This window comes from Anomalospiza imberbis, chromosome 5 (assembly GCF_031753505.1).
Source record: "Anomalospiza imberbis isolate Cuckoo-Finch-1a 21T00152 chromosome 5, ASM3175350v1, whole genome shotgun sequence".
NCBI lineage: Eukaryota > Metazoa > Chordata > Aves > Passeriformes > Viduidae > Anomalospiza > Anomalospiza imberbis.
In genome coordinates, this window is record NC_089685.1 from 34,070,786 (window position 1) to 34,078,626 (window position 7,841).

Here is a 7,841-nt window from a genome sequence, read left to right on the forward strand (position 1 = left end):
TTCTCAACTGTAGGGTCAGTTTAAAGGTAGGAAAAGATGCAGCAGGTAGGCAGAAGATAAGACAAGAGAACAAGATTAAGGAAGTGAAAAACCAAATATTTGTCAGTCTAGTAGGTCTCATGCACAATTAGGGAGATAATATGGAAAAGGTAGAGTTTTAAAGGAGAACTGAAGAGACATTAAGAGGCAGCTATGCAGATGTTCTGGGGAGAGCTTCTCTTGAGTGTTTGGGACAGCATGAGACAGAGCATGCAGGCATGTGTTAGAAGAGCCAGCAGGAGGCCATGGGTATTGGTACAGTCAAAGACACAAATGGGCTTCTCAGTCCTGAAGGAGGTGGTAGGATAAGCCGTGCTTCTCCCTGACCCCCAGCCAGTCACAGAGGGAAGGCACCAACAGAGACACTCCCTTAGAGCATTACAAACACTGTCTGTTAACAACGAAAAAGCCCCCCTTAGCTTTGACCTGCTGTGAGCCAAAAATAGCTGTAAAACTGAAATGGAAACAGATGGACAAATAACTGCTGAGGAAGAGGACTCCATAAAAGCAATATAAACACAGTGTCTTCCAGTGTTTCTAAACCAGCTTTTTCTCTGCCTACAATTCAATAAGAAGGTACTGGATGTACCCTCTGATGTTTGTAAAGATTTAGCTACAACTTGAGAATTTTATTCCCCCATTTATCCTTTTGTTGTTTGCTGGTACTTAAGTTCACAGATCTTCCTTACCACACTGGATTTTCTAACATTCGACAACCACTTCTTGCTTCAGCTGCACTTCTTTTATATCAGTGTAATCACCTTTGCATGGTCCCTTGGTGTTTGTTCTCTGCTTTGTTTGAATTAAGAAAGAAGGACTTGCTCTTGCAATCCTACCAATTGCTACTTGAATATTTACCAGTACCTACTTGTAAATTCCTGAAAGTTTTAGTGAGTTTTGCATAATTGTTCTGATTATTATCTCTATTGTCCTTTATAAGGGAAAACTTGTGTCAGAGTCATCACTATTCCACATTCTTCCAGCTCCAGAAACAACCCTGAAGTCAGGCCAGATAGATGCCTGGATTTGACCCTGTTAGTCTGCTTATCCATGTGTTTGCCAGATGTCCAGGTTAAAGCATAGTCCAGATCATTGAAAGTGCAAGTAGGAGGGAACTAGAGTTGCAAGGAAGAGACAACCTTACTGTGTCACACTAGGGACACCACAATCAGTACGTGTTTTCAACCCTCTTGCAGAAACAGAAGTAATCTTCTCCCTGACACCAAAAATGTCTGTGTTTGCTCTGAGGAGCTGCTGCGCAGGGCTGATGCATTGGCAGGATGCTGTCCTGAAAATATTCTCTTAAAGTTCCAGCACAGATAGATCAAAAAAAAAAAAAATGACAGCTGTCCTGACTACAGCATTACCATCCACACAAAGATTGTCAGCACTTTTTTCCTCTTAATTCTCTTTGTTATAGTCACCTTACGAGACTATTGGACCATACAAGCAAAAAAAATAATCCCATATCATCGTTAAAACTTGTTTCTTCATGACTCTTTTGGACTAAATGATCTCTACCATCTGTGCAGCACAGGGATATTTTTAGCAATTGTAAACTGTAGTGATGGGCCAGAAACATGCAGTGTAGTATGTTTCAGTCAGAATCTGAATTTGTGCTATTTGGGTCAACCACATGCAATGTGAGAATTTGTAATGTCACCTATATATCAACAATGGGCTTGTCCTCTGCTAAAAATCATATTATGTAGATTTTAAAGTACCACAGTTCCTTTTTTAAAAAATTTCCTGATCCATAATTGTGGTGACACGGCCATCAGGCGGCAAGGGCAGTGTTGTAGGTCAGGAGGCTGGCTCCCACGAGCTCTGTCCCATTAGTTCACCATTAGTGGGCTGTATGAACTCTCTGGCAAGTGTACATACGAAGGCTCAAAAAGGAAGCCCACTCTCATCATTCTGTGTCTAAGGACTGATATTTAACTAACATTGCTTCAACTACAGGAGACATTTCAAAGGGTAGTATTTAAAAATGGCTTAGTCACTTCATGGTCTTTTGACCTATTGACTATACTTTAATGTATAACCTACAAATATGCAAAAGGAGAAAACACATGAGTCAAAAGTAGGTGGTGGCAAGATCCTTCACCATATTTCAGTCCCTTTGTGAAGTGTTGACAACACAGCAAAAAAAAATCCACAGAGCTGGCAGCAGCAAATACTCCTTTGGGTAAAGCACTGCTGAAGACAGTAGTAAAACCTGGACACTTGTGCCAATACTGTCCTAGAAGAATGCTAGGAAGTGTTCTGGTGGGGAGATGAAAAGCAAGCGTGGCTCTCGGTTGTGTTTAAGCTTCAGTACCTTTGAAAATCCAGTATAGACCACTGAAGTTTTACAAAAAGGTGAGTGCCCCCAGGCTTATGGCATTTATATCATATTTCCTGGGGAGCCAACACAGTATTTTATCCCAAATTTTTGAAACAACTGCCATACAATACTGACAAACAGATGAATTATTTATTTCAAAGAATAAAAAAAAATTATCCAGATGGTATTGAAAGAAGACTGAGAGTCAGGAGGTCTGGGCTATGTCCTGGTTCTGTCTTTAAATAGCTGTTTAATTGTATAATTCTCTTAGCATACATGCACATTTAAATTATAGTGCTCAGCTGATGAAGTTTATATCATTTCTAAGAATGTAATTTTGATACCTGGATGACAGGAGTTCTGAGCATGCATTGCATTATTACTGGCTAATGTGGTCTGAGGATATATTCACTGAAATAGTAAGAAATAATCTGATTGATTCTGCTTATGACTTCTTGAACTGAGCCATTACCCAAAGATGTCTTTGCTGATTTGATAAGAAGCTTTGGATAAGGTCCTAGGTCTTTCTTTTCTTCCAAACATCTTTAAAAGACAGATGTTTATACTTAGGGATTTACCAAACAAGTCACTATTCTGCTGCCTATGAGTCAAAGAACAGATCTTTTGCTAGGCTCTTCTAAGAGCTTGTTCAAGCATTGTCCTTTCAGTTGTGTGTCATCTCTGACCCTCTGTTGGCAGGACAGAAGAGAGTCATCATTACTTCCATGTCTAAAACATATTTCACTTCCAGAAGTGTTATCCAGTAGGCTGTCAGAGACTTTATCTGGGCCTTTCTTACAGATGACAATCTCCTGAATTTTTTATAGAAGATCTTATTTTTAAAGTTCTCTTTCATGCCCTCCAGTGGGGTGCAGCCTTACACACAACATTTGTTTAATAGAGTGAAAGGCCCTTTTTACCACTTGTAGTATTCCTTCTGACTTCAGCAGCAATCTTGCTGCAAACTAAAATCAAAATTTGCCCTGCATTTAGCAGGGCCTTGACTTAGCTGCTAGTAGAGGCACCACTTTTCAAACAAATATTTATATTTGTGTTTTATTTGTGGTTGATCCTATGGGAAAAAATTAAATGTGTTCTTTTCCCAATTAAATCTGAATTATTCATATTTGGGATTAAGAGTTCATTCTGTGATTTTTACTTACTTTGCTATATTTTTATTGCTGAATTTGCTATGTTGAAGAATCATGTGTGTCAGATATAGTCAGTAGGCAACTTAATTAGGCAGGAGTACACATTTCTGAATGTCGCATGGATGGTCCAGAAACGTGCACAGACAGTTTCAGAAGAAAGTCAGCAGCATCAGAAAATGCTCTTCTAAACAACTGGGAACTTTAGGGACAGATAAAAAGGGTTTATATTTAAAAATAACCTCCTAGCTAATCATTCTTCCCATATGTTGAAGAGCTGCTGCTTTGTCATTTCCTTATTTTTGTTTAGTTTATATGGTAGTATATGCAACGGGTAGATAGACTGTGGGTTGTTTTTCTGACTTCAAAACTCTGAAGTTTCACCTAGAATTTAAAAAGGGAATATTAAAGTTACTGTAAATGGGCTATTCTACTGATTTTGAGCAGCACAGTCTTTCACACTTCTGATTCCAAGTAAGATGATTAGACCAGACACTCTTGATGTTGTGAGTTTATCGATGCTCACAGGAATCCCATGAAGGTAGAAAACCAAAGTGCATAATCCATTTCTATAAAGTTACTAACAAGAAAGTGCAGTTCAGGGAACACAGACAATCTAGGCTCCTCATCCACAGAATTCATGACAAAATCCTGCTGAGGCAGCAGGGAAGTCCTGTGCAAAGAAGTCTAGCAGGTATCAGCCATACCTTTGTGCCTTCCGCACATCACCTCTGTTTTCCCAGCTGCAGATGCTTTTGCCTTCCTGACACTTTTGTACTGAGCTATTAATATTTGTTGACACATTCTCCATTTGAAAGTGTAACATTTTGTAGTTTCATTTATTTATAGAATTCCTTACTCTTGCTACAAGAAATGCATTTGTAAATGGATATTCCATTGACTGCCTAAGCAATCAGAGCTTTAATTTTGCTTTCAGTGAAGTTTCATTTTTCCACAGATACAAGAACAGATCTGTATTCATGACTGCTTTTGATAATTAAACCAAAACGAGAATAGCTGCCATTAATGTAATGCAGTTTTCCAAATCAATATTGTGGCCTCTTCCTCCCTGATCTGCTGAAATATAATTTCAGAAATGCAGAACACATGACTGTTCATGGGGAGGGAGGCACAGAGTTCCTAATGTTCCCTCACTGTTTGGAAAAAGTAACATCTAAGTTGGTGGGCCTTAAAGAACAGAGGCTGAGGGGAGCTGGTAGAGTTAAGCAGTTTTATAAAGCAAAGGATATCAGCTTAAGCCACAGTACTGCCTGTACTAGTTCCATGCAGGGGGAAAGTATTATCAACCTCCTCCTTGCTTCCTCATTAGTTATTTTTGGCTCCAGACGAGTCCTTCATTCCTCTTTACCAAGAATGCTAGATTTCCATCACCATCACAAGAAAAACAGCAGCAAAACAATGTGCATGTCGGGGAATGCTCCGAAGAATGAAGCTCAAAGATAGAAATTGTTACGCTATTTTAACAGAATAAAGAGGGCTTCCAATTTAGCAACTGAGTTTATGTCATAAAATTTTATACTAGCAAAGACATTCTTTGCAAATACATTTTCCAAGTTTTCCCAAAGTCAGCTCATACTACATATATTTCATCTTGTCATTAGGATATCTTGCAAAGTTCAAGAGGTAATATGAATGTTTCTGAAACAGTGAAAAGTACAATGTTAGAGAAACACATAGGGGCGTCTATTCCATCAGAGCACCAAATTCTACCAAACACTAAAGCTGCACTGACTTCACCTATTTCTTGGTTGTTGGGGTATTTTTAAAAGAGAAAAAATTAGGATAAACCAAAAATTTAGTAATATATTTCAATCAAAATTTTCAGAAAATACTTTCAATGATCAGGGCATGTTTTTTCCCACAAGAATGAATCTTCCAAATCCTATGGAAATCATACCATGCATCTGGATTTCTGGACGTTTTCAGCATCCTCTAATCCAAAAATCTCATGCATAAGTGGGATTCTTCTGATCATTCATGTCTACTTTGAGAATGTTTTCACTCAAATTAGTGGCCTAAGATTTCTGCATAGCCAATCCCAATGGGAGAAGAAAAAAATTCTAAAAAATTTTCTTCTAAAAAAATTGTAATTTTATCCCAACCCAGACATCTAAAACAGAGATACATCATGCCCTTTTAAAGTGCCTGTCTCTCTGTTGATATGACAGATAGCCTAAGGTGTCTAGTTCAGACACAGATCTTTGTATGGTAGATGACTCAAGCTGGGTGAGATGTATTCTGCCCCATATGTCTTTTTGATTCTATAGGCTCTCTTGGAAGCAGACTAGGCAGTAGACAGTAAAAATACTGAGACATTTTTGTTCCGTATATCAGAAAGTTTGGTATTCCCCCAGCAGGTCTACTCACCATATGTCTTTACATTTGTTCTGTATCACAAAATTGACTTCTTGTTGCTTGGTTAAATACAACATTTTTGAGAAACTGACATATGGTGGTACCATACCACTCCTCAGAGCTGGGATTCTATGGAGAGCAATGGGGAATTCTGTTTAAAAACTGGTGTTAAAAGCTGTCCTCAAAAAATCTCTGCTAAATGGGGAAAAGAAAAAGGGTTTTTTATCAAAAGCACCTCTTCTTAAAATATTGGCAAATTACTTAACTACTATGAGTTATTTGTATCAGAAAATGCTTATAGCAGCTGTTGAGTATGGCACTGAAGTGGATTTGATTCTGTGCATCCAAATGCTTGAAAATTCTTTACACATAGACAGATGTTTAAGATGCAAATGTGTTAGAGCTGAACCTGTCAAATCTAAAAAAAAATCTTGTTTGCTTGCTGTTTCCTCCCTCTTTCAAGTAACATTCATTTCATTATTATTTTTATGTTCCAGGGTAAGGAGTAAATAATGTAATGGCAACCAGCTGTCTCACTGGCAGCGCTCTCCCTGCCCCCTGAGGCTTTGATGCAGTCAGTAGGTGTCCCACACTGTGAGAGCCAGCAGAAGAGAGATCTGGGGAGGGCACATTTGCACAGCTCCAAAAGGCTGAGATTATCTTATAAAAGCTTTCTGGGTGTCACCGTTTCCCTCTGGACTAAGTAACACAGGTCAAACCGTACCACGTCCCGGGGCATTGTGGTAGGAAATATCAACAAATTTTCTTGCTCCTCTGGCATAATACTGCCTACATCCAAATACTTCAGATAACTAGTGTCATCTTCAGAGCCCTCCACCCACTGCCTAGCCACCTTATGTCTGAGCTGAGGAGGTCTCAGCTGCAGGATCTACACCAATCACACCACACCCTGGGTTCAGAGTATCTGATCTCGTTTCACACAAGCTCCCGAAGCTGTGCTGGCATGCCAGCATTGCTGCTGAATCACCAATGTGTCTTAGTCAGGCTGCTTAAAATGGCACAGTTCTGAATTGTATGACTGCCTCCTCCAAGCTGCATCTGACTTTGCGCTGGCACCCCTCACTTGTTTCTAGCTGCTGGCTGGTCCTCTTCGCTCATTTCTAGCTACTGGCATCATCTCTGAATTGGCATCCCCAGGCTTCTTCAGACATCTGGGTTCCAAAGGCCGTGCCCCTTCCTCTTGATGAGGTACCAGGGCTGTCCTGCACTTGCACTATCAGGCTACAAACCCTTCAGGGCATGGGCTTACTACGTGTTAGGCACTGACCTCTCCCTGTACCACATCATGTACATTTACAACACTATCAATTATTTAAAATAGCGCTGCCTTCAGTTCAGCCACATGCTGAGTTAAGCTCCGTAGCCTTTGGGTAGTTTGCGGCAAATTTATTTTTCCTCCTCAACGTTCACAAATCTCTTGCTGCTCTGTAGCACTTGTTACTATTTTCTAAGGGAGATTATATGGTGCATTATCACTTGAGAGAAGTGTTTTTGGGGAGATAATGTAAGCTTTCTTCATAAAAATCCAGCTACACCTTCACAGCAATGGAAGCCCAGACCTTACCCCCAGAGGGGCCTTGACTTCATTAGCACTTTCATTTAGTTCAGACAAGTAATTATTAATATCAACATCCAATTCTAGCAAGTCTAGCTGGATGTGCCACAAGGTGACAAGATGTAATAAACATAAAACAAGATAGAAGAAGGGGAATTTTTCCTTTCACTTAACAAGGGAGACAAGGCAGCAACAGCAACAAACGGCAATGCATGAGTAGCTGCTTTTTTTTTAATGTAATCGTATTCCCATACACTAAGATATTTTTAATGCTTTTTCTCTTTAAGTGTTTGGGACAATTTTAATTATTTACTCAGGTTAATTAAGAAATTAGGTTCTGCCTCCTGAAATATAAATACCAGGATTTTATATGACA